The sequence below is a fragment of the Rhinopithecus roxellana genome, chromosome 13, assembly GCF_007565055.1.
Source record: "Rhinopithecus roxellana isolate Shanxi Qingling chromosome 13, ASM756505v1, whole genome shotgun sequence".
NCBI lineage: Eukaryota > Metazoa > Chordata > Mammalia > Primates > Cercopithecidae > Rhinopithecus > Rhinopithecus roxellana.
Window position 1 is genome coordinate 78,109,143 of NC_044561.1, and position 24,724 is coordinate 78,133,866.

The 24,724-nt window shown below is 44.5% G+C and overlaps 1 long non-coding RNA gene across 8 annotated transcripts in view; it reads left to right on the forward strand.

Annotated features, from left to right (window-relative positions):
- Nucleotides 1-24,724, forward strand: part of LOC115892686 — a 102,610-nt gene that overhangs the window by 70,935 nt on the left and 6,951 nt on the right. The window contains exons 1-2 of one of the 8 annotated variants that reach the window (XR_004052580.1): nt 15,784-17,365; nt 17,600-17,740. The exons of 6 other annotated variants lie outside the window; for them this stretch is intronic. This is a non-coding gene — a long non-coding RNA (uncharacterized LOC115892686). Of the gene's footprint in view, nt 1-15,783; nt 17,741-24,724 lie in introns of those variants that run through there. One more of the 8 variants, XR_004052579.1, reaches the window with a different exon arrangement.

The window sequence follows — 24,724 nt, forward strand, 5'->3', positions numbered from 1 at the left end:
CATTGAGTTAAAGGAGCATGTTCTAACCCAATACAAAGAAGCTAAGAATCCTGATAAAAGGTTACAGGAGCTGCTAACTAGAATAATCAGTGTAGAGAGAAACATTAATGACCTGATGGAGTTGAAAAACACGGCATGAGAACTTTGTGAAGCATACGCAAGTATCAGTAGCCAAATTGATCAAACAGAAGAAAGGATATCAGAGTTTGAAGGCCCTGAAATAAGGCATGCAGTCAAGATTAGAGCAAAAAGAATGAAAAGGAATGAACAAAACCTCTGAGAAATATGGGAATATGTAAAAAGACCGAACCTACAATTGATTGGAGTACATGAAAATGACGGGGAGAATGGAACCAAGTTGGAAAACATACTTCAGGATGTTATCCAGGAGAATTTATGCAACCTAGCAAGACAGGTCAACATTCAATTTCAGGAAACATGGAGACTGCCACTAAGATTCTCCTGGAGAAGAGCAACCCCAAGACACATAATTGTCAGATTCTTCAAGGTTGAAACAAAGGAAAAAATATTAAGGGCAGCCAAGCAGAAAGGTCAGGTCACCTACAAAGGCAGGTCCATCAGACTAACACCAGATCTCTCAGCGGAAACCCCACAAGCCAGAAGAGAGTGGGGGCCAATATTCAACATTCTTAAAGAAAAGAATTTTCAACCCAGAACTTCATATCCAGTCAAACTAAGCTTCATCAGCAAAGGAGAAATAAAATCCTTTTCAAACAAGCAAATCCTAAGGGATTTCATCAGCACCAGGCCTGCCTTGCAAGAGCTCCTGAAGGAAGCACTAAATATGTAAAGGAAAAACTGGTACCAGTCACTGCAAAAACACAAGAAAATATAAAGACCAATGACATATGAAGAAACTGTGTCAACTAATGTGCAAAATAACCAGCTAGCATCATGATGACAGGATGAAATACACGCATAACAATATTAACCTTAAATGTAAATGGGCTAAATGCCCCAGTTAAAAGACACAGAGTAGCAAATTGGATAAAGAGTCAAGACCCATCGGTGTGTGTATTCAGGAGACCCATCTCAAGTGCAAAGACACACATAGGTTGAAAAGAAAGGAATAGAGGAAAATTTACCAAGCAAAAAAAAAAAAAAAAAAAAAAAAAAAAAAAAAAAAAAAAAAGCAGGGGTTGCAATCCTAGTCTCTGATAAAACAGACTTTAAGCCAACAAAGATCAAAAATGACAAAGAAGGGCATTACATGATGCTAAAGGGATCAATTTGAGAAGAGCTAACTATCCTAAACATATATGCACCCAATATAGGAGCACTCAGATTTATAAAACAAGTTCTTAGAGACCTACAAAGAGACTTAGACTCCTACACAATAATAGTGGGAGGCTTTAACACCCCACTGTCAATATTAGACAGATCAATGAGACAGAAAATTAACAAGGATATTCAGAATTTGAACTCAGCTCTGGATCAAGTGGACCTAATAGACATCTACAGAATTTTCCATCCCAAATCAACACAATATACATTCTTCTCAATGCCATATGGCACTTATTCTAAAATTGACCACATAATTGGAAGTAAAACATTCCTCAGCAAGTGCAAAAGAACTGAAATCGTAACAGTCTCTCAGACCACAGTGCAATCAAATTAGAACTCAAAATTAAGAAACGCACTCAAAACCACACAACTACATGGAAATTGAACAACCTCGTCCTGAAAGACTCCTGGGGAAATAATGAAATTAAGGCAGAAATCAAGAAGTTCTTTGAAACCAATGAGAACAAAGAGGCAATGTACCAGCATCTCTGGGACACAGCTAAAGCAGCATTAAGAGGAAAATTTATAGCACTAAATGCCCACATCAGAAAGCTGGAAAGATCTCAAATTGACATCCTAACATCACAATTAAAAGAACTAGAAAAACAAGAGCAAAGAGTTTAACCCCAAAGCTAGCAGAAGACAAATAACTAAGATCAGAGTAGAACTGAAAGAGATAGAGACAGGAAAAACCCTTCAAAAATCAATGAATATAGTAGTTTTTTTTTTAAAAAAAATTAACAAAATAGACCACTAGCTAAACTAATAAAGAAGAAAAAAGAGAAGAATCAAATAGATACAATAAAAAATGATAAAAGGGATGTCTCCACTGACCCCACAGAAATACAGACTACCACCAGAGAATACTGTAAACACCTCTACACAAATAAACTAGAAAATCTAGAAGAAATAGATGAATTCCTGGACACAAACACCCTCCCAAGACTAACACAGGAAGAGGTTGAATCCCTGAATAGACCAATAACAAGTTCTGAAATTGAGGCACTAATTAATAGCCTACTAACCACAAAAAACCCAGGACCAGACGAATTCACAGTCAAATTCTACACAAAGAGGCACAAAGAGGAGCTGGTACCATTTCTTCTGAAATGATTCTAAACAACTGAAAAGGAGGGACTCCTCCATAACTCATTTTATGAGTTATTAAAACCTGATAGAGACAGAACAAAAACCTGATACAGACAGAACAAAAAAAGAAAACTTCAGGCCAATATCCCTGATAAACATCAATGTGAAAATCCTCAATAAAATACTGGCAAACCAAATCCAGCAGCACATCAAAAAGCTTATGCATCATGATCAAGTTGGCTTCATCCCTGGGATGCAAGGCTGGTTCAATATATGCAAATCAATAAACGTAATCCATCACATGAACAGAACTATTGACAAAAACCACATGAATCCCTCAATAGATGCAGAAAAGGCCTTTGACAAAATTCAACAGCCTTTCATGCTAAAAACTCTCAATAAACTAGGTTTTGATGGAACATATTTCAAAATAATAAGAGCTATTTATGACAAATCCATAATCTTAGTGAATGGGCAAAAGCTGTATGCATTCCCTTTGAAAGCTGGCACAAGGCAAGGATGCCTTCTCTCACCACTCCTATTTAATATAGTATTGGAAGTTCTGGCCAGGGCAATCAAGCAAGAGAAGAAATAAACGGTATTAAAATAGGAAGAGAGGAAGTCAAATGGTCTCTGTTTGCAGATGAAGTGATTCTATATTTAGAAAACCCTATCATCTCTGCCCCAAAACTCTTTAAGCTGATAAGCAACTTCAGCAAAGTCTCAGGATACAAAATCAACGAGCAAAAATCACAAGCATTCCTATATACCAAAAATTGACAAGCAGAGAGCCAAATCATGTATGAACTTCCATTCACAATTGCTATGAAGAGAATAAAATGCCTGGGAATACAGCTAACAAGATACATGAAGGACCTCTTCAAGAACTACAAACCACTGCTCAAGGAAATAAGAGAAGACACAAACAAATGGAAAAGCATTCCATCCTCATGAATAGGAAGAATCAACATTGTGAAAATGGTCATATTGCCCAAAGTAATTTATAGATTCAATGCTAATCCATCAAACTTCCACTGGCATTCTTTGCAGAATTAGATAAAAACTACTTTAAATTTCATATGGAACCAAAAAAAAGAGCTTACATAACCAAGACAATCCTAAGCAAAAATAACAAAGCTGGAGGCATCACAGTACCTGACTTCAAGCTATACTACAAGGCTACAGTAACCAAAACAGCGTGTTACTGGTACCAAAACAGACATATATACCAATGGAACAGAACGAAGACCTCAGAAATAACACCACACATCTACAACCATCTGATCTTTGACAAACCTGACAAAAACAAGCAATGGGGGAAAGGATTCCATATTTAATAAATGATGCTGGGAAAACTGGCTAGTTATATGCAGAAAACTGAAACTGGACCCCTTCCTTATACTTTATATAAAAATTAACTCAAGATAGATTAAAGACTTAAATGTAAAACCCAAAACCATAAAAACCCTAGAATAAAACCTGAGCAACACTATTCAGGACATAGGCATGGGCAAAGACTTCATGACAAAAATGCCAAAAGCAACTGCAACAAAAGCCAAAATTGACAAATGGGATCTAAATAAACTAAAGAGCTTCTGCACAGCAAAAGAAACTGTCATCAAAATGAACAGACAGCCTACAGAATGGGAGAAATGTTTTGCAATCTACCCATCTGACAAAGGTCTAATATCCAGAATCTACAAGGAGCTTAAACAAATTTACAAGAAAAAAACAAACAACCCCATCAAAAAATGGGCAATGGATATGAACAGACACTCTCAAAAGAAGACATTTTATGCAGCCAAAAAACGTATGAAAAAAATCTCCAGTCACTAATCATCAGAGAAATGCAAATCAAAACCACAATGAGATATCTATCATCTCACACCAGTCAGAATGGTGATTATGAAAAAGTCAAGAAACAATACATGCTGGTGAGGTTATGGAGAAATAGGAACGCTTTTACACTGTTGGTGGGAATGTAAATTAGTTCAACCATTGTGGAAAACAGTGTGGCGATTCCTCAGGGATCTAGAACCAGAAATAACATTTGACTCAGTAATCCCATTACTGGGTTTATACCCAAAGCAATATAAATCATTCTACTATAAAGAGACATGCACACATATGTTTATTGCCACACTATTCACAATAGCAAAGACATGGAACCAATGCAAGTGCCCATTAATGACTGACTGGATAAAGAAAATGTGGCACATATACATCATGGAATACTATCTAGCCAACAAAAAAGAATGAGATCTTGGGAGGCCAAGGCAGGCGGCTCACGAGGTCAGGAGATCAAGACCATCCTGGCTAACACAGTGAAACCCTATCTCTACTAAAAATACAAAAAATTAGCCTGGTGTGGTGGCGGGCGCCTGTAGTCCCAGCTACTTGGGAGGCTGAGGTAGGAGAATGGCGTGAACCCTGGAGGTGAAGCTTGCGTGAATGGAGATCACGTCACTGCACACCAGCCTGGGTGACAGAGTGAGACTCTGTCTCAAAAAACTAAAACAAAACAAAACAAAAATGAGATCATGTCCTTTGCTGGGACATGGATGAAGCTGGAAGCCATGGTCCTCAGCAAACACACACAGGAACAGAAAACCAAACACCACGTTCTCACTCATAAGTGGGAGTTGAACAGTGAGAACACATGGACACAGGGAGGGGAAGAACACACACCAGAGCTTGTCGGGGTGGCGGGCAAGGGAAGGGACAGCATTAGGACAAATACCTAATGCATGCAGGGCTTAAAACCTAGATGACAGGTTGATAGGTGCAGCAAACCACCATGACACACGTATACCTATGTAACAAACCTGCACGTTCTGCACATGTATCCCGGAACTTAAAGTAAAATAAATAAGTAAATAAATAAAAAATAAATAAATATAAACTATAAAAAGGAGAAGCTATTAAGAAGGAAGATTTGATTCTACAAACATTCAAATCTCTGCCCATCAAATCCTAAGAAAAATTGAAAGGCAAATAGCAAGTCAGAAAAAACATTTGCAATGGGGGCGATGATTAGATGTCTTGTGAGTCTGATTTGCTCCAGAGAGTCCTGGTTTATGCCTGTTTTTGTGCATAATTATTGGCTGTAACATTTCTACTCTCAAATGTCCTGATTTAGACAATAAATTACACTATTATCCTAAAAATTGTTAATATTTTGTTAATATCTGTAGTATATAGAGTGGCAGGAGGCTGTTGAAACTAAAACATGTGAGCACCAGGATAGAAAATGCAATAAAGCCACACACAGGTAATACATGCATACAGATTCAAACAAAGGGTCAGTTCATATCGAAAAATATTTATTGTTGATAAAAAAGTAGAGGCCACAATAATGTAGTATTTTAAAATTAACAATTGCAAAGCTCCATAAACAAGTACACACACACACATACACAAACATATACACGTGCACATACATGCACACACAGACACACACACATAATACACACATATATACACACATACACACACAGACACATATACCCACATGCACATACACATACAGGCATACATATATACACACATGCACATACACAGACACACACATAATACATATATACACACATACACAGACACATATACACACGCACATAAACACAGGCACACATATATACACACATGCACATACACAGACACACACATAATACATATATACACACATACACAGACACATATACACACGCACATAAACATACAGGCACACATATATACACACATGCACATACACAGACACACACATAATACATATATACACACATACACAGACACATATACACACGCACATAAACATACAGGCACACATATATACACACATGCACATACACAGACACACACATAATACATATATACACACATACACAGACACATATACACACGCACATAAACATACAGGCACACATATATACACACGTGCACATACACACACAGACACACATAGTGTTATACAGATTTGAAGCATTTCCTACTCTCCTGGATGTAACAACTTGGAAGACCCCTCCTGGGGGCAATTTTGCAACTTGCATGAGAAAGTTTTCCACTTCAAGTAATGTGCCTTCAGGAAATATCTAATGGTGAGCGGAATGAGTCGGCTATTGTAGTTGTCATTGCAGCCTTGTTTATAGAACACGTGAAAGAAGGGCAGTGTCCCAAAAAGAGGAACTGGCTACATTGTTATTAGCTGGTGGTGATGAGGTCTGGCAAACTCAGCATAAATGGTGTCTGTGGTCTCTGCCACTCTCTCATGAGGGAGCGAATAGGAAAAACACACTACTTTCTGCAGTACTCCACTATTATTCTTGATTCTTCACTTCTGACACCAGATGTATGGGCTTTCTTGACCAGTTCTCCAATACCAGCTGGTATTCTCCAATTTTACTCACTTCTGAAACCAACCCGAGTCAGGGCAGATCCCCCAGGTTAAGGGCTCATTTTCACAATGCCACCCCCACCTCAGGTGCCAGTTGCAGGGAGGGTGGTGGCAGGAAAACGTGACACTGTCTGGATGACCTGAGAAGCACCCTCTATGAATCTGTTTTCCTCCCTGTGCCTCACCTCACCTGGGTTTCCGCCCCTACTCCTGCGGAGGGCCACTGACGCTGCACATCTCTCAGGCTGTGCTCTCCTGGGTTTCCGCCCCTACTCCTGCAGAGGGCCACTGACCCTGCACATCTCTCAGAATGTGCTGCGGCTGTCAGCTGGCCCTGCCTCTGTTACAGGTCTCCATTCCGCGGCCAGGTTTAATGGCTTAGTGTCCCAGGGCCCTGCCCTGCCGGGAATGGTGCAGGGACTCCTTCCACCGCCTCTTCTTATCACAGAAGCGTCTGCTCCTGCTGTGTCTTCTTCGCTGCTCAGCAGAAACAGGCTTTTCACATTTCTGTGCTTCACAGAGTCATGTGTGAACTTGTGGAGATGTAGAAACGATGAAGAAATTGAAGTCCTGTGATTCAAATAAGGAGGGACCCCTCCCTGCATGGGAAGGAGGAGCAGAGGCCCTGTCACGCACTGGGCAACCAGGGAAGGCGAGACTGGATTCCCAGCTCTGTCCCTCCTGACTTTACACTGTAACTGCCCAGGGGGTTCACCTTGTCTGCTGCCTAGACAGAGCCGATTTATCAAGACAGGGGAATTGCAATAGAGAAAGAGTAGTTCACACAGAGCTGGCTACGTGGGAGACAGGAGTTTTATTATTACTCAGATCAGTCCCCCTGAGCATTTGGGGATCAGAGTTTTTAAGGACACCTTGGTGGGTGTGAGGAAGCCAGTGGGCCAGGAGTGCTGATTGGTTAGGTAGGACATGAAATCACAGGTAACTGATTGAAGCTGTCGTCTTGCACTGAGTCAGTTCCTGGGTGGGGGCCACAAGATCAGATGCCCAGATGGGCATCTTTTCTCTTTCTTTCATAAATAAATAAACCCTACTCATTTATTCAAAATTAGCCAATATCAGTAATAACTCTGTTAATTTACAGAATACGGTTACATATGCACACAGTCTTTTCGTTTATAAATTTAAAAATATTTACAGTATGCAAGGTATTACCTTCGGCATAGTAGAAAACTTACATTTGAAAGAAATGTGTCACTTGTCAAGCACATCAGCATCAAGTTGAGGAAGTAAAATATGTCACAACATAGCATATAAGTTAACAGTAAAGGTTTATGATTATTTGGAGGAGAATAAAGAGAAGGTTCCTAGGAGGGGTTGCCGTGATCTCTTTTCTAATGATCATCCTTCCTTCTCATTTGTTAATTGACACAAGTTAATGCCCAATCACAAGAATGGTTCCCAAGGCTAAGTTGATTTATATATATATATATATGCATTTATATATTATATATAAATATATATATATTTTAAAAACCATAATTTTAACTTTTAAATTCAGGTGGTATGCGTGCAGGTTTGTTACTGGGAATGGTGCATGATCCTGAGGTTTGGGGTGTGATTGATTCCGTCACCCAGGTACTGAGCATAGTATCCAAAAGCTAGTTTTTCAATTCTTGCTCCCCTAATTCCCTCCCTCCTCTGTCAGTCCCCAGTGTTTATTGTTGCCATCTTTATGTCCCTGGGTACCCAATGTTTAGCTCCCATTTATAAGTGAGAACATGTGGTATTTGTTTTCTCTTCTTGCACTAATTCACTTGGAATAATGGCCTCTAGCTGCATCCCTGTTGCTGCAAAGGACAAAATTTTGTTCATTTTTTTATGACTGTGTAGTATTCTATGGTGTATATGTATCACATTTTATTTATTCAGTTCACTATGGATGGTCATCTGGGTGGATTCCATGTCTTTGCTTTTGTGAGTAGTGCTGGGATGAACATGTGAATCCATTTGTCTTTTTGGTAGAATGATTTGTTTTCTTTTGGATATATACTCAGTAACGGGATTGCTGAGTCGAACAGTAGTTGGGTCTCCTGTTCTTTAAGAAATCTCCACTTGCTTTTCACAGGGGCTGAACTAATTTACATTCCCACCAACAGCATATAGGCGCTCCCTTTTCTCCACAACCTCACCAGCATCTTTTGTTTTTTGACTTGTTAGTAATAGCCATTCTCACTGGTGTGAGATGGTGTCTCACTGTGATTTTAATTTATTAATTCTTGTATTTTGATTCTTGGAGAAAATAAACAATAGGCACAAAAATTTAGGTAGATGGAACTTTAATATTAATAAAACCGGGGATCCTCCATCCCCCACTAAGCCAACCCCAACTAACAAACACACTTACTCGTAAACAAAACCAGCAGGACAATTTCTCCAGCGCAGCCTCATTTTTGCTTCTCCCTGCTAGACTCATGCAAGATCATGACAATGCAGAGAGTTCCGTGTACTCCGGGAAGCTCTGGGGCCAGGCAGCATTAGGTGATCGGGATCACTTGTGAGTCGGCGAGTGGCTCGCCTTGGCCTCCTGTGTGATTTCAAAAGGGAAAAATCAATAATTGTTTCTGTGGTCCCAGGAACCAGGGCTGAGTGCCTAACAAGCAGGGTTTTATTATTAACTTTTGATTCTGCACATGTTTCAGGTCATCTCATTCCAGCAAGGCCAGTGAGAGACACATTTCCAAAGAAAAAGAGGAATGTGTCTGGGGTGAGGATAGAATAATAGATGGGGAGGCCATGGATGGAGTCCCACATGCCTGGAGTTTATGTGGTAGAAATAAACCGCTGGGAAGATCATCTGGCTCAGGCATTTCTACATGTTCCCTGGGTCCTAATACTTTACGGAAGTGCCGAAGGAGAGGCCAAGGATGATGGGTTGGGGTGGATCTGGGGAGAGTTTGCACTGGGCCCCAAGCATGTCCCAACTAGAGCATTCACTGCAGGCAGTTTACATAGGAAATATTCCTGTTTTATGATTTCTAGGTCTATTACAATAGATAAGCTACGTTGACATTTGTATGTGCTGGGTTGGACTGAAAACAGTTTTCTGTTAAGTACCTTAGAGCTCATTGAATCTTCTCACTTAACAGCTCAGGAACAGGGGCAAAAAGAGGCCCAGCCAGATCACTGTGAGTTCTCCAGGGAGTCGATAACCTGGCCCTCATCAACACTAGTCCTGGCTTTTCTCTACTAAACCAATTATTTGATTGAAACATGGTCAGTTCCCTTGAAGCGGGAGGTCAGACCCCTGTACCTGCTGCAGGATGATCTGCAAGAGTGGTCTGAGTGGGCGTTGAGTCTGGTGCTCCTGGGCCCTGGGGCTTAGCCATGTTACGTGGCCCAGGGCTGTGTCTCTCAAGACTCTTCCTGACTAGAGTTTTGTCTTTTTCCTAAACTTCCCCTAAATCAAATTCTCCTTTATATCTCTCTTTTTGAACTTTTTGCCTTTATTTATCCCCAACCCTTGAAATACCTGCTCTGCTTTTTCCACGTGGTCCTAAAGCTGGCATCATTATCATCAGTGTCCTCTGTACATTGCTCAGGTCAGGAATATGGTCCATATACTTGTTAGATGTTTTTGCTGTGGGAGATGGCATCCTAATTGAAGCCAGTGAAATAAAACACAGGTTTTATTATAAGAATCCTGGAATGTATTACAGAATCCAAGTGTGGGAATGTGGCTAGGCTTTCAACTAAATGAATCAAAACTGGAAACTGAAACGGAAATGCCATTGGCTCCGTTTCTCTGTGTGTGTCTTCTCATTCTATTTTAATGTTGGCTCTGTTCTTCAGCCTCACCGAAGCCAGTTTTCTCCATGTGGCAGGAAACCTGTCCACTGAATGCTGCACGTGTTACCTCTTGTGGCTTCGGTCTCCCAAAGAACCCGACAATGCCTGGGGCAGGGCTGTTGGCCCACCATGGGCCTGTGCACACATGCACACACCATGGATGGAGGGGCAAGTTGGTGGTACAGGGAAGGTTTCAGGGGAGGCCAGTGCGGGGAACATACAACTAGACAGCCATCTTGTAAGGTCATCCAGGGTTCTCCACCTTGGCTCCTGGATGTCCTCACACACAGAATCACAGAGAAGAATATGTCAAAGAGGCATTCTAAAACCTTCAGTAGCCAAAGGTCCCCGGTAGGGCCCATTCACCTGACCAGGCCTCAGGCAGATGGTTGGCAATGGGGCAGTGGCTGTAGATGAAAAGATGGGGCATTACCCAAGGCAGTGCCCTTGTGCAGAGCCAGGCTTCTTCAGGAAGACAACCAGAGTCCATGTGGTATGAATCACCCTCTACCTCCTTCTGGAATCCAGGACAGGAGACATTCTAGGAGGTTCCAAGCACAGAGATATCTCCCTCAGCTATGTTTGTGTGTTTCCTGGGATGCTGCACAGAGAGATGCTTCCTTGCCCATTGGAAAGGCTGCCAACATTGATGTTCTTCCTTTGTGATATTTTTGCAACTGCTGTGCAAAAATAAAATACCATTTTTTCAAGGATTCTAAGACATACACATTTAGAAAAACACATCTTAACTTCTCCAAGATTGGAGTACATTGCAGAATTCATGGCATGTCACAGCTCTCCTGCCAGAGGATTTCTGTTGTTTGCAGTATATAAAGCAGTGGTCTTATATCAACGGTGCCTTAAATTCAATGAAGCGTGATAGTTGCAGAGGCAGATTTCCTTGAAAACAATGACAGCGCGTAATGGTAGAATGCACCAACCTGTCAACCTTAGATCATGAGATTCAGAAATCATGATTAAGTGCTGAGTTCATTTGAGCAGGAAGCTTAAGGTTAGCCACCTGGGAAACGCAGACTCCAAAGCAGCAGGGTCAATGCTTCACAAGTTGGGAGTTAGGGCTTCACTTACATAGACAGAGACAGAGAAGTTTAGGGGATTCCAGCAAGGCCTGTGCATGTGTTGTAGTGATTTGATCAGTGGCAGCTCGCTACATTCTAAGGAATATTGCTTTAACATTCCATGAGCAGGGTTGACCATCTGAGGGAGTCTTAGCTCTGGCGCTACAAGGTCTTTCCAAATCACTTACAGGAAAAAGCCAGAGTCACAGCTGCGTGCTGCGTGACTCAGGCCACAAAGCCACATTCCTGTCAGGGATCAGAATAATCTAAAGTTCCAACAACTTTAGGTTTTAATTATTTAATTTCACAAACCTGCTGGATAAGCAAAGGAAAGTCTCATCCTCTTGGCAGCAAGGGTGGGTTTTATGGCTGAGCCAAATGGGTTTCCGAACTGTAGGAGAATCTGCCAGAAGAGGGAACGCACGCTTGTCTCTGGGAACCTTAACATTAGGAAATAAGGGAGCTTTAAATAGCAGATGGGCTACCTGTGAAGAGGAGTTCCTTTCTGTTGTTTTACTAAATACTGGAATCAGTTTTAAATCACTTTTAAAAAGCGACTGTGTAGTTCTATTTTAAAGTGACTTCTAAAGGGAAGGTAGGTCCCCATTGTCTGGGATGAGATGAGGAACTTCTGCCTAACAATAGGAGGTAGATTAGTTGACCCTCAATCAGAGTGACTTGGGTGCAAATTAACTAAAAATGTTAATTCAAGTTGGCTTAAATGGGAAAATAATTTATTGTCTCACATGAAAAGAAGCCAGTAGTCCAGATTCCAGAAATTGTCATTAAACTGTTGACTTTCCTCTTGCTTTTCCCAGTTAGTCCTAATTAAAACTATCTTAATGTTTCTTAAGTTAAAACAAAAGAAAAGCCACTCTGTCTTTTGTCTGGAAGGGAAGTGATTACATTAACCTCTCCTTGCCCTGAGGCTTGACTGTGCTGCCAAGGACCCGAGTCTCTCTGACCTGCACTTGAGTGATGGGCTCTTGGCTCCAGGCAGACCCTTCCTGGGCTGCAGATGTCAATGTCCGTGCATGGCAACCACCAGAGAAAGAGAAGGAATGCTCATTCCCAGTTGATAGGGCTTGCATCTATGTCCCCACACAAATCTCCTGTCATATTGTAATCCCCAGTGTTGGAGGTGGGTCTGGTGGGAGGTGACTGGAGCACGTGGGCAGATTTCCCTCTCTGTGCTGCTTCTCATGATGGTGAGTGAGGGCTCGTGAGATCTGGTTGTTTAAAGTGTGTGGCACCCCGCCACTCCCCACCTTCTGCTCTGGTCATGTAAGACATGCTTGCTTCTCCTTTGCCTTGTGACATGATTGAAAGTTTCCTGAGCCCTCCCAGAAGTCCCCTGTACAGCCTGCAGAAATGTGAGCCAACTAAATCTTTATAAATTACCCACTCTCAGGTATTTCTTTATAGCAATGTGAGGATGGATTAATATACCAGTGTTAACATTTTAGGAGCAAGAGACCATTCCCAGACTCTCAGCAGACTTTCTCTTCTGTCTCATTAGTTAGAAACAGGCTAAATCGAGGGGAATGGGATCACAAGGTCCATGTGGTCCATCAGAAGTTACCTCTGCAGCTGAGGATGAAGTGGGGACCCAAATAAAATCATGGCTCTGTTAACAAGGAAGAAGCTTCCTTTGCTGCATGGACTTTCCAAGGTCACTTGCAGAGCTAAGGGATTCTGAGTGCCCTGTGCTTGTTGCAGTTTACAGTACTGAAGTTGGCATGTGGTGTCTGGGTGGGTGGTGTATAGGTTCCTGGTGTGTAGGCACCTGGTTTTAGACAGGTGGTTTTAGGCACATGGAGGGTAGACACATGGGTAGGTACGTGGTGGGTAGGTATGTGGCTGGTAGGCATGTGGGGTTTGGGTATGTGGTGGGTAGTCACATGGTGGGTGGGTATGTAGAAGGTAGACACGTGGAGGGTGGGTATGTGGAGGGTAGGCACGTGGAGGGTAGGTATGTGGAGGGTAGGCACGTGGAGGGTGGGTGTGTGGAGGGTAGGCACGTGGAGGGTGGGTATGTGGAGGGTAGGCACGTGGAGGGTGGGTATGTGGAGGGTAGGCACATGGAGGGTGTGTGTGTGTGGTGGGTAGGGACGTGGAGGGTGGGTGTGTGGCGGGTAGCCACGTGGAGGGTAGGCACGTGGAGGGTGAGTGTGTGGAGGATAGGCATGTGGAGGGTGGGTGTGTGGAGGGTAGGCACGTGAAGGGTGGGTGTGTGGCGGGTAGGCACGTGGTGGGTGGGTGGGTGGTGGGTAGTCACGTGATAGGTGGGTATGTGGTGGGTAGGGACGTGGAGGGTGGGTATATGGAGGGTAGGCACGTGGAGGGTGGGTATGTGGTGGGTAGGGACGTGGAGGGTGGTGTGTGGAGGGTAGGCACATGGAGGGTGGTTGTGGCGGCTAAGCACGTGGAGGGTGGGTGTGTGGAGGGTAGGCACGTGGAGGGTGGGTATGCGGTGGGTAGTCACGTGACAGGTGGGTATGCGGTGGTAGGCACGTGGAGGGTGGATATGCGGTGGGTAGGCACGTGGAGGGTGGGTATGCAGAGGGTGGACACGTGGAGGGTGGGTATGCGGTGAGTAGTCACGTGACAGGTGGGTATGCGGTGGTTAGGCACGTGGAGGGTGGATATGCGGTGAGTAGGCACGTGGAGGGTGGGTATGCGGAGGGTGGACACATGGAGGGTGGGTATGCGGAGGGTAGGCATGTGGAGGTTAGATACACGGTGTGTAGGCACATGGTGAGTAGGTATGTGGTATGTAGGTGTGGAGGGTAGACACGTGGCATATAGGCACGTGGCATGCACTATGCTGGACAAGACATGCCCCTGTTCTAACCCCTTGGCCATTTGAGCCCAGCTGGACAAAAACAAAGGGCCAATCACAGAGAAAGCCACCTGTCAGGGAAAAGTTAATGCAATCATTTATCATCCTGGAAAATTGCTCAGGGGACATTTTGTCCATATCTTAAGACAACTTAGAATAGATTAATTGGAGGGGAGCTCAGTGGACGTTTCTGGAGAATAATGCTGGAGAACGTGTGTCCGCTGAGCCAGGAGACGTCATGATCTCGCTCAGGGAGCAGGCAGAGGTCCCAGGTGGAGAGGCCTGGGTGTGGCCATGATTACCTGCCTCCCTGCCCAGCCTAGAGGTGATCATAGTTTCAGGTGAGCCACGCAAATTCACCAATATTGTCCCATCCCATCTTAGACTTACAAAAGTGGCAGTTTTACATGGTTCAACTTAACATTTAGTGAAGAAGTGGAGAGAGAGGAACAACTCCAGTGGAAATGAATGCTAAATATTTCAAAATGTTTTGTGTTACAATGAATCCAGCCAGGAGGAATACTGCTTCCAAAAAAGGGCTCCCTAACCCCATCTCCTGCCCTCCCCGCCCCTTTTCCTACCTCTGTTCAACCCTCCCAACCTCTCTCTTGTCTCACTGGATTGTGATGAAGGAGCAGGTCCCGGAGCCAGCAGTTTGGACAGTGGCCTCTGGATTCCTCGACTCCTTGGCCATGGCGGAGGCAGATGTTCACACCGGGCAAGCTCTGTGCATCTTCCTGGGCTGTTCCTGGAGGGAGGAGTGACCAGCTTATGCCAGCCCCTCCAGCCCTTCCAGAAACTTGGCCATTGCTGAATTCCCTGTATCAAACCCTTTCTGCTCAAATGAACGGTGAGGTTTCTGATACTGATCAGGTGCATCTGATCCTGACTGGTAAACAAGAACGGAAGGGTAAATGAATTTTCCATCTTCTTCTTTCCTTAAGGACAAGCTTCACTGGTCATAGATTTCTGAAGGTGCTACCAAAACACAAACTGAGTGAAAAGCTACCTTAAAAGAGTCTCCTGGAAACGCATCTAAAACTAGAACTACCATGAGAAGTCTCATGGGCTAACATTTTCATCTAGATGAGAATGTAACTGCCTGTACATTTTTTATTTCATTTTATTTTTATTTTTATTTATTACTATACTTTAAGTTCTATGGTACATGTGCACAACGTGCAGGTTTGTTACATATGTATACATGTGCCATGTTGATGTGCTGCACCCATCAACTCGTCATTTACATTAGGAGCGAACTATCACAAGGACAGAAAACCAAACACCGCGTGTTCTCACTCGTAGGTGGGAATTGAGCAATGAGAACACTTGGACACAGGATGGGGAACTGCCTGTAAATTTTAGTGAAATCGCAAAAAGAAGAAAATTCCATACATTCACTACAGAACAGGTGTGTTAGCTGGAAAAATGCTGAAGGACACACAAATGCATCTGGTGCATTTTTGTATATATAAAATGCTGGTACAAATATGCATTTTATAATTCAAACACATACCAAAAGGCCACCTCATGATTTCAAAAAGAGACTCATCGCAATCACCTTAATTAAACAGCTGAAGTAAAACGTGATAGTTTCCTATAACCCAGGTATTCACCATTTCAGGAATATTTATTGAATACATTGATGTACACAATGTTGCTTCAAAAGTGAGAACCCTGCCTCTCTGTGGGGCTTTCTTGAACAGTCATCACTAACATTTAAGTGGTTTGTATTATACTGAATATTTACCTGAGTGTTCTCATCTAATCTTATCAACAGCCCCATGATGGGGAAACTGGCATACAGAGAGGTTAAGTGACTCATCCAAGGACACACAGCTTGTGTGTAGCTGTGGGAGTAGCTGGGACTGGATTTGCTCAGTGCTCCCAAGGGTGCTGGGCATCTTCTTTTCTAATCCACTTGCCTTCTGTTGTAAGGTCCCCAGGCCTGCACATTTGGACTCTTACACTTCTACCTCCCTAATATATGTCTGGCTGCTCTTCTCTCAGGATGAGAATCTCACCATCCAAAATGTTTTTTGGACCATTACTCTTGTATTTTACTTGAATTTTGGAAATTAACAGGGTAAAACAGATTTTTTTTTTTCTTAACCATCTCCACCATTGCAGACCCAATACACTGTGACACAGTTCAGTGCCCACGCGGGGTCTTCATGTGGACTGAGAGCACCTTTCCCATCCATCAAGGTCCCGGTGAAACTGAACCATGTTACTGTCTGCAATGGTGACTTTAGAATCTGGGAGGGCAGCTGCCAAGTGCCCTTGTTGCGTTAGGAAGATTGGAGTCCAGGGCCACGGGCTGAGGGTGACAGGAGCAATCGGCCTATGTTTCCCTTTTCACATTCTCAAATAGACACATCCACAGAACAGAAGTAGCAGACGCTCTGCATTTTTACAGCTTAGGTCACTGCATTCAGAAGAAATGTGGTAGGCCTGCCGGAAGACTGGGATTTTGAACCACTGTCTGCTTCCTGCACGTTGACCTGATTGAAGGCCAGGCTCTGACCCAGTCACATGTTATTGCATGCTCTGCCTTGCCACCCCACTGTGAAGTCACCTGTCACCGTTAGGAACAACCTTGGCTCATTCTTTCTGAGCTCACTTACCTTTTTGCTGAAAGGTAACTGGGTTCTTTGCAGAGCAGGGCATTTTCCTTGAGTGGATGGTGAAGAAATGTCCCTGACAGTAGGCCACAGTGAACCGGGCCACGTGTGTGTCTCCCATGAGGTTTGGGGCATCTCCAGGTGAATCTTGTCTCCCTGGGGCCATCAGTGTAGCAGCCTCCAAGATCATGGAGCTCTTCAGTCTCCCAGTTCTCCCTGATTCACTTAGGTGGGTTTATTCTGTTTTTCATTGCTGCTTCCTTAACTTAAATCAGACTTATTCGGCAATAGTTTGAGAATGTCCTCCCACTGTCTCTCCTGCTTGGCAATGAATTCATGCTCCACTCTCCTCCAGCTGAGGCCAGCACTCCCTCTGGGCCCCTCAGAGCACCCCGTCTCTGCCTGCTGGTGGTGCTGACCACAGCGTTCAGCCACAATTCTTCTGCTTTCTTCTCATGTCCAGACAGTGAGCTCCAGTGTACTCAAGAGGTGTTTGCTGAAGTGAATCGAATGATTTCATTCAAACCTCTAAACCACCCAGCAAGTAGGTGGATTCCCAGATAAGGAGGAGAAGCTGAGACTCAGCAATGTTCAGTGCCCGCACGTAAGCATCATGGCATCAGAGACAGAGCTGGGATTTGCATCTTCAGCTCCCAGATCTTAGGTGCTGGGTAGCTTTCTCGTTGTTCTTTGGCTCATTTGACCAAATTACACTTGTCTTTTGAGACTGGGCCATGTGCTTTTAGGAGAGCCTGTTCCAACACCATTCTCACTGATTCGAAGGAGAGTTTCCAGCACACCCTGAGGATGCGAAGGACAAATGGGCACCCTGTTTTCAAGGCCATCCTTGGAGCCATCAAAATGTTAGCCTCATGTTCAGGGGAGAGAGGTCATCCCTGGACACCTCCCTGAGCCTCAGGCCTTGGACCAGACTCCTCCCCTTCTGTGGTCCCCAAGGCATTGGGAGGGTGCCTGGTTACCATGACAACCTCTTCCCACATGGCGGTCCCAAGCCACAGTCCCACAGGGGTGCATACCGGTGACCGAGCCCACAGCAGCCTGTCTACTCTCCATAAACAAGGGAGATTGGGAAGTGTAGGACTTGAGATTCCATGTCGGAGGGCAACATTGACACCTGTACAAATAGGAAGTGGGTGTGAATGATGGGGAATTGTGAGTGGACGATGACAGATGTCCTCTGTGCTGCAAGTCCTTATTCCTCACCTCTTTTGTCTTCATCTAAACAAAGATGAGGATTTTGCAGGCTCTACTTGCAATCAGTGTTCAGGTTGTCACTGGTGCACTGTCCCTGAATGCTGGGCAAGAGAGGAAAAGGGGAGATCCTGGTGGTCAGTGTCTAGCTTTCGGGAACATCTCGGCTTCCCAGGTGCTGATGTGCAGGAACCAGATGCCATGGCTCCAGGGCTCCAGCCTGCCGTGGCGAAGGTGGGAGGACCCAGTAAGAGCTCATCGGAAACCTCCCTGCTCGTTGCAGGTGGCGATTTTGAACAGAGAGGGGTGTGCTGGAAAGTCACAATGCACCACGGTGTGGAGATTCGCTTCTATAAAACAGGTCCCTGTTTTCACAACCCCAAATCTCTGTTAGTCAGTTCAAGCCACCATAACAGAATACAGAAGACTGTGGCTTAAACAACAGAAGTTTATTTCTCATAGTTTTAGACACTGAGAAGTCCAAGATCAAGGTGCCAGCAAGGTAGGTTTTGTGCTGAGGGCTCTTCTCTTATTATGAAACTGAACAGGGGGTGTGGCCAAACACTGACATCATTATTGCAGCAAGAGAAAGTGAGGCATTTATTGCAGGACACCAAGCAAGGAGAATCAGGCAGCTCATGCTTAAGACCTGACTTCTCTCATGGCTTACCCTAAGGTAAGGGTTTTGAAAGGAGGGGACGCAGAAGTGATGGCTGAAGTTATATATCAAAGCATGGAGGCTGTACTTTGGTTTGACCCAAAGAGGCAGGACATCTCCAAGAGTGGGCCCACAGGTCATAGGTGGATTAAAAAAATTTCTGATTTGCAATTGGTTAAAGAGGCAAAGCTTTGTCTAGAAATTTGGGATTAGAAGAAAAGAATGTGGAGTCTGACCCATGGGCCCAGGTTGCTCAGGAAGAAATTTAGAACAAAGAACAGAGGTCAAGGTTCAGCCCCAAATCCCCCTTGTCTGAGGTCTAAGCACCAGCAGATCCACTTGGTGGGGGTCTGGGTTTCTGAAAGACAGCTGAGAGACATTTGTTAAGATACTATCTTTAGCTTCTCTGGGGAACTGAACATCTCCTGACTTCCCTAGCCACTGTTTTAAGCCACTGTTACCTTCCTATTTATCAGGTTGCTCATTTACTTCTCAGGGCTAGCTGGGTGCCTGGAATTTTCCTTGAAGGCACTCAAGATTTTCCTTTATTTCAATGCTCGGGAGGCCTGGCAAGTCCCTAAGAGGGGTCCCTGCTGCATTTTCCTTTGGTTTATAGTTTGCTCACATGACCTGCACATGAACTTGATGGGGGTAGAGGGGAGAGAGAGAGAGCGTTAGCTCTCTGGTGCCTCTCCTTATGAGGGCACTAATCCCACCATGAGGGCCCCACCCTCGTGACCTCATCTAACCCTTATTACCTCTCAAGGCCCCGTCTACAGTACCATCACATTAGGGGCTAGGACTTCAGCATATGAATTCTGGGGGGACACAAACGTTCCATTCTGTTCATAGCAGTCATGATGCTGATGCAGATGCAGATGCATTTTCTACATCCTCTGGGTCTAGACTGCTTGAGTTCAAGCCTGCCTCTGCCCCTTGCAGACAGTGGGGTCTTAGACAAGTTCCTTGATCTCCCTAGGCCTCAGTTTTCCTATCTGTAAAATGGGCATGATAAAAATATCCCTACCTTGGAATAAATAGTAAGTGCCAAATGAGGATTTGTTAAACCGTAATATCTACTTCCACAGTCTTTCACAGGGTTATGAAGTTCCCTGAGACCTTACAAGCCAAGCTGGTGTTGTCCCCTCTCCTTTCCTCAGGGAAACAAGAAGTCTGGCTCTGATAACCCTTCACAGGCTGGAAGTCAGGACACCAGGAGAGTCTTCTCTGAGCTGTTACCTTGTAACGAAAAGCCTTGTCTGGAACAAGCACTCCTGTATGACTTCCATAGGCTCTACACGGTTTATTGGCAGTTAAGCACATCTGTGCTGTGTGCCTGTGTGCATGCACGCACCTACACACATTGTACACAGCACGCCACAGTGTAACCATCTGGGGGTCTTGCAGTGCTTGTCAGGATTCCATCCATCATCCTGATGGGCAGGGTTAAGGTTTTTGTGTGGTCTAGGCCCTTCCCTCTCTTCTCCTCTTTCTGGTTCTGTGCTGTCTTTGACCTGTGATATCCACTTATGTGTCTGGCACTGGTTTTTGGTCTTGAAGCTTGGCAGTCTCCTGTGTGCAATGCTCAAAGTGGAATTCCCAAGAACTGCACTCCTATTACTTCTAATAATTTTATTTTTTGCATAAATCTGTGCCTCATGGGAGCTGCAGGGAATATAGTTCCCTGGGTGACCTCCTGCAAGTAAGCCGGATGGAGGCTGGCTGGGAGGTTTCGTTCCTCTGAGTGTCCCCTGCCCCTGCCCTGGGCCTACACACAGGTTAAGTCTGGTGTGGTTTCAGGAAGGGTATGTTACTTCCCTGGGGCTGCTGTAACAAATTACCACAAATTTAGTGGCTTAAAATAACACATTTATTTTTGTATGATTCTGGAAGGCAGTTCAAAATCAGCCTCAGTGGGCTGAAGGTGCTGGCAGGGCTGGTCCTTCTGGAGGCTCTGGGGAGAAGCTGTGTCCTGGCCTGTCCCAGCCCCTGTGGCTCCTGCATGCCTGAGTTCCTGGCCCCTTCCTCCGTCTTTGCCGCGGCAGTGTGGTCCGCACCCTCTGCATCCTCTGTGGTCAGGCTGCCACCTCTGTCTCTGCCTTTCATGAAGACCATTGTGGTGATCTTGAGCCCACCTGAATCATGTCCCCATCTCAGAATCCTGAACCTAACAGTATCTGCAAGGCCTTCTTTGCCATGTAAGGCAACATACTCACGGGTTCTGGGGATTAGGACGTGGATATATTTGGGGGCCACTGTTTTGCCTGCCACCAACTGGCAGGCTGTATCCCTTTCCGTGTTCAGTGTGTGCAGACCCTGCCCGTGTGTCAGCACTGGGCCAGGGCTCCCTGTGGGGCCTTCGATTTAATCCTTACGGCAACCCCGCGCGGTGGGCACACTTCAACCTCGAGGCTGAAGGTCGCTGATAATGGAGCTGAGGTTCAGGGAGGTCAGCTCCCAAAGGTTACACAGGTTCCAAGGGGTGAAGCCAGGACTCAGCGGGTGCAGCGTGGTCTGTTTTAACCGTCGGTGCCCAACTGCACCTTCCAGCCCCTCCTCCCAGCCACCCCCACAGCACGTGCCCCTCAGTCTGCCAGAGGTAGGTTCTCTGTGCCAGACTGCTGCCCTGCTCCTCCCTCTGGGGCCCCGAGTCGCCTGGGCCCCACGCCCACTCCTCAGGCATTCATCTGTCATCTGTGCTGCGTGACAAATGGCTACACACACAGCGGCTTGGAGCAGCGCCTGCTCACTGTCCCATGGCTCTGTAGGACAGAAGTTGTGGCTTCAGTGGGCTTCTCTGATCTCACAAGGTGAAAGTCAAGGTGTCAGCTGGGCTGGGCTCTTGTTGGGTCCTGGGGAAGACTCTCCTCCCAAGCACACTTAAGTGCTGGGCAGGACTCAGTTCTTGGTGACTCGGGGCCCCGTGTTAGCCAGAGGCTGCTCTCAGCCAGGCTGTCTTTAAAGCCAGTGAGGCCATGTTGGCTCCGTAAGGTGTGCGATCTGGCTGACTTCATTTCTTCCACCAGTTGGAGAAAATTCTCTGCTTGTCAAGGGTTCCTGTGGCTAGGTCAAGTGCAGCAGGATACTCTCTCATTTGTCATATAACCTAACGGGGTCACAGGTGCTGCATCACATGTCTCCAGGGGAAGCTCACTGGGTCGGGGGTTACATTAGAGTTCTGCCCACTTGGCCAGTCTGTGTCCTCTAATTCATCCCATTTCAGTTCCCAGTGCTGGGGCTCTTTCCCTCCACACAATTTGAAACCTGGCTGTGAAGGCCAGAGGGAAATGGCTGTGGAGAGAGAAGAGCATGTTTTCTGTGCTGGCCAGGATAGGGGTACAGAGAGCGGTGAGAACCAGAAAGGCTGTGGAGTTCAGAGGTGGCTTTCTGGGCATGAGGAGTGTTTTAAAGGATGATCTTAAGCTTTCTTTGAATTCTCTTAGAACATTTCTGTGGAATCTGGGTTTCACAATTCTTTCCATAGTATATCTAAGTCTACATTTTACCAGTTCCTCAAAATATTTTGTTGGTCTCCTGTAGAGAAAATGTTCTAGCTTTGTGACCGTGTGGGCAAACAAGCTATTTAACTGCTCTGTGGCTCAGTTTCCCCACTGGTAAAATATGCATGATCACTGTGTCTACCTCATAAGGTTGTTAAAGGGTTAAACAGAGTGAATGCAGGCACATGCTTAGAACACAGAAGCACTTGTCAAGTGAGTAAAACCAAATAAAACCACATGTCTACAGGAAAGGTCGCTTCAGTTTAATTACTCAGTTTAGAGTTACAGCTGAAAAGTGTTATAAATGTATGGAATAGTGTGGATTATTTACTGTGAAAGCAAATTAAATGTCTTTAGCATTGGGGAATGTTTAGATGAATCAGTAGAGAGTCAACAGTGTCAGCGAAATCATCCAAGGTGTGGCTGGCCCGAGGCAGGTGTGATGCAAAGCTCATTGGCTACCAGGGTGCAGGTGGAGGGACGTGGTGCTTGGTCACTCAAAGGCACTTTGAGGGAAGATGATGAAGGTGCTCCTCTGGCTCCACAGAGGGGAAGAAAATGTGGAGGTACAGGAAAAGGAAGACAAAGCCAAGGCCTTCAAGATGGCCCTGAGGTCATCCTGCACCCTTCCAGCTCTCCCAGGTGAACGACTTGCTCTTTCCTCTTCCGTTCACTTGGACTCCAGAATTCTTTGGGATCCTTGAATTTTTTTTAAAAAATGTTTTATTTTATTCTATTTTATTTTGAGATGCAGGTCTCACTATGCTGTCTAGGCAGGCCTCAAACTCCTGATGTCCAGATCCTCCTGCCTCAGCCTCCTGAGTAGCTGGGATCACAGGTGCAAGCCACTTCACCTGGCCCCTGGAGAGCATCAGATTTTTTTCAGCAGTTTATTCTGATAGTGTCACTGAAACTATGTTGCTCTAAACCACATATCGGTGTTGCTTCATCACTGAGAGTTTTCTATGACCATGATTAGTGATGGTTCAATTTGCTTTGAAAAGTTTCCGGACTAAAAATTTTTTGGCTATGTTAGAAAGTGGAGGAATTATAAACATGAGTGTTTGCTGAAATCAGAATTGTCATGTGTGGGTGAGTGTGTGTTTATTAGGTGTGTATATATGTGCATATATGAGTGTTTATTTGTGCCTATGCGTATATGCCTATGTATATGTGTATGCATGTATGTATTTGTGTGTTCATATATATGATTGCATGTGTGCATATGTGTATGTATATGTTGATGTGTATGTGTGTGCATATATGGGCTTGTGTATATGTGTGTACATTTGCATATATATGTGCATATATATGCATGCATTATATGTTTGTGTCTGTGTGTAGGCGTGTGAGCATAAACTTTGCCTCATATGTAAGTTCTTCCATCCAACTTCTCTTCAGTGTTGGATCGTCTTATTAAGGGCCTTGGTTAGTCTTATAAATTTTCATGAAAAGTCTGTCCACTCAACCTTGCTCGTTTGATTAGATTATTTAATTTTTGACAATAGAGAGGGAATATCTGCCCACCAGGTTCTGATCTGAGATGAGAACCCTGAATAATCAGTTGTTTGCCCTCGTTGAGAGGAAGGGCATTTGTGCAGGGTCTTTGGATGGCATGCAGAACCTCCTTTCTTTGGGGTGTGTTGGGCTGAGTCTCTGGAATTTGGAATCTGTCTCACTTCCCAGACACCTGTGAATCTATGGTCTCTAAATTGTGCTTGGTGCTCATGACAGGTCCTGATTGCTCGTAAGGTCCATAAGGGAAATTCCGTGAGACCGCCCAGGCCTGCATTTGCTTTAGAAATGCTGCCAAGGGTTTTCTACCATGATAATCAGTGCCCCTTATGTGAAGTTAACAAGGCAAACTGCTTTCTTGCTCTGAGTTAGGAAAAAAATTTGCTTTTTTAAAGGAGGTGGATTATTCTACTTTTGCACAGTTAATTTTCTTTTCTTTTTTATTTATTTAAAATTTTTTTGAGACAGAGTGTTACTCTGTTGCCCAGGCTGGAGTGCAGTGTTGCAATCTCAGCTCACTGCAACCTCCACCTCTGCACAATTAATTTTCTGTATTTTTGTTTTTGCTTTTTCTGCTAGGGAGCTCAGAGTAAAATTTATGTTTCAGCTTTAGGAACTGGGTGAGACATGAAAGTGTGGCCTTCAGCCTTACCCTTAGACTGGATTTTCTATGCTGATCTGGATCTTCCATGATCTTGCATTT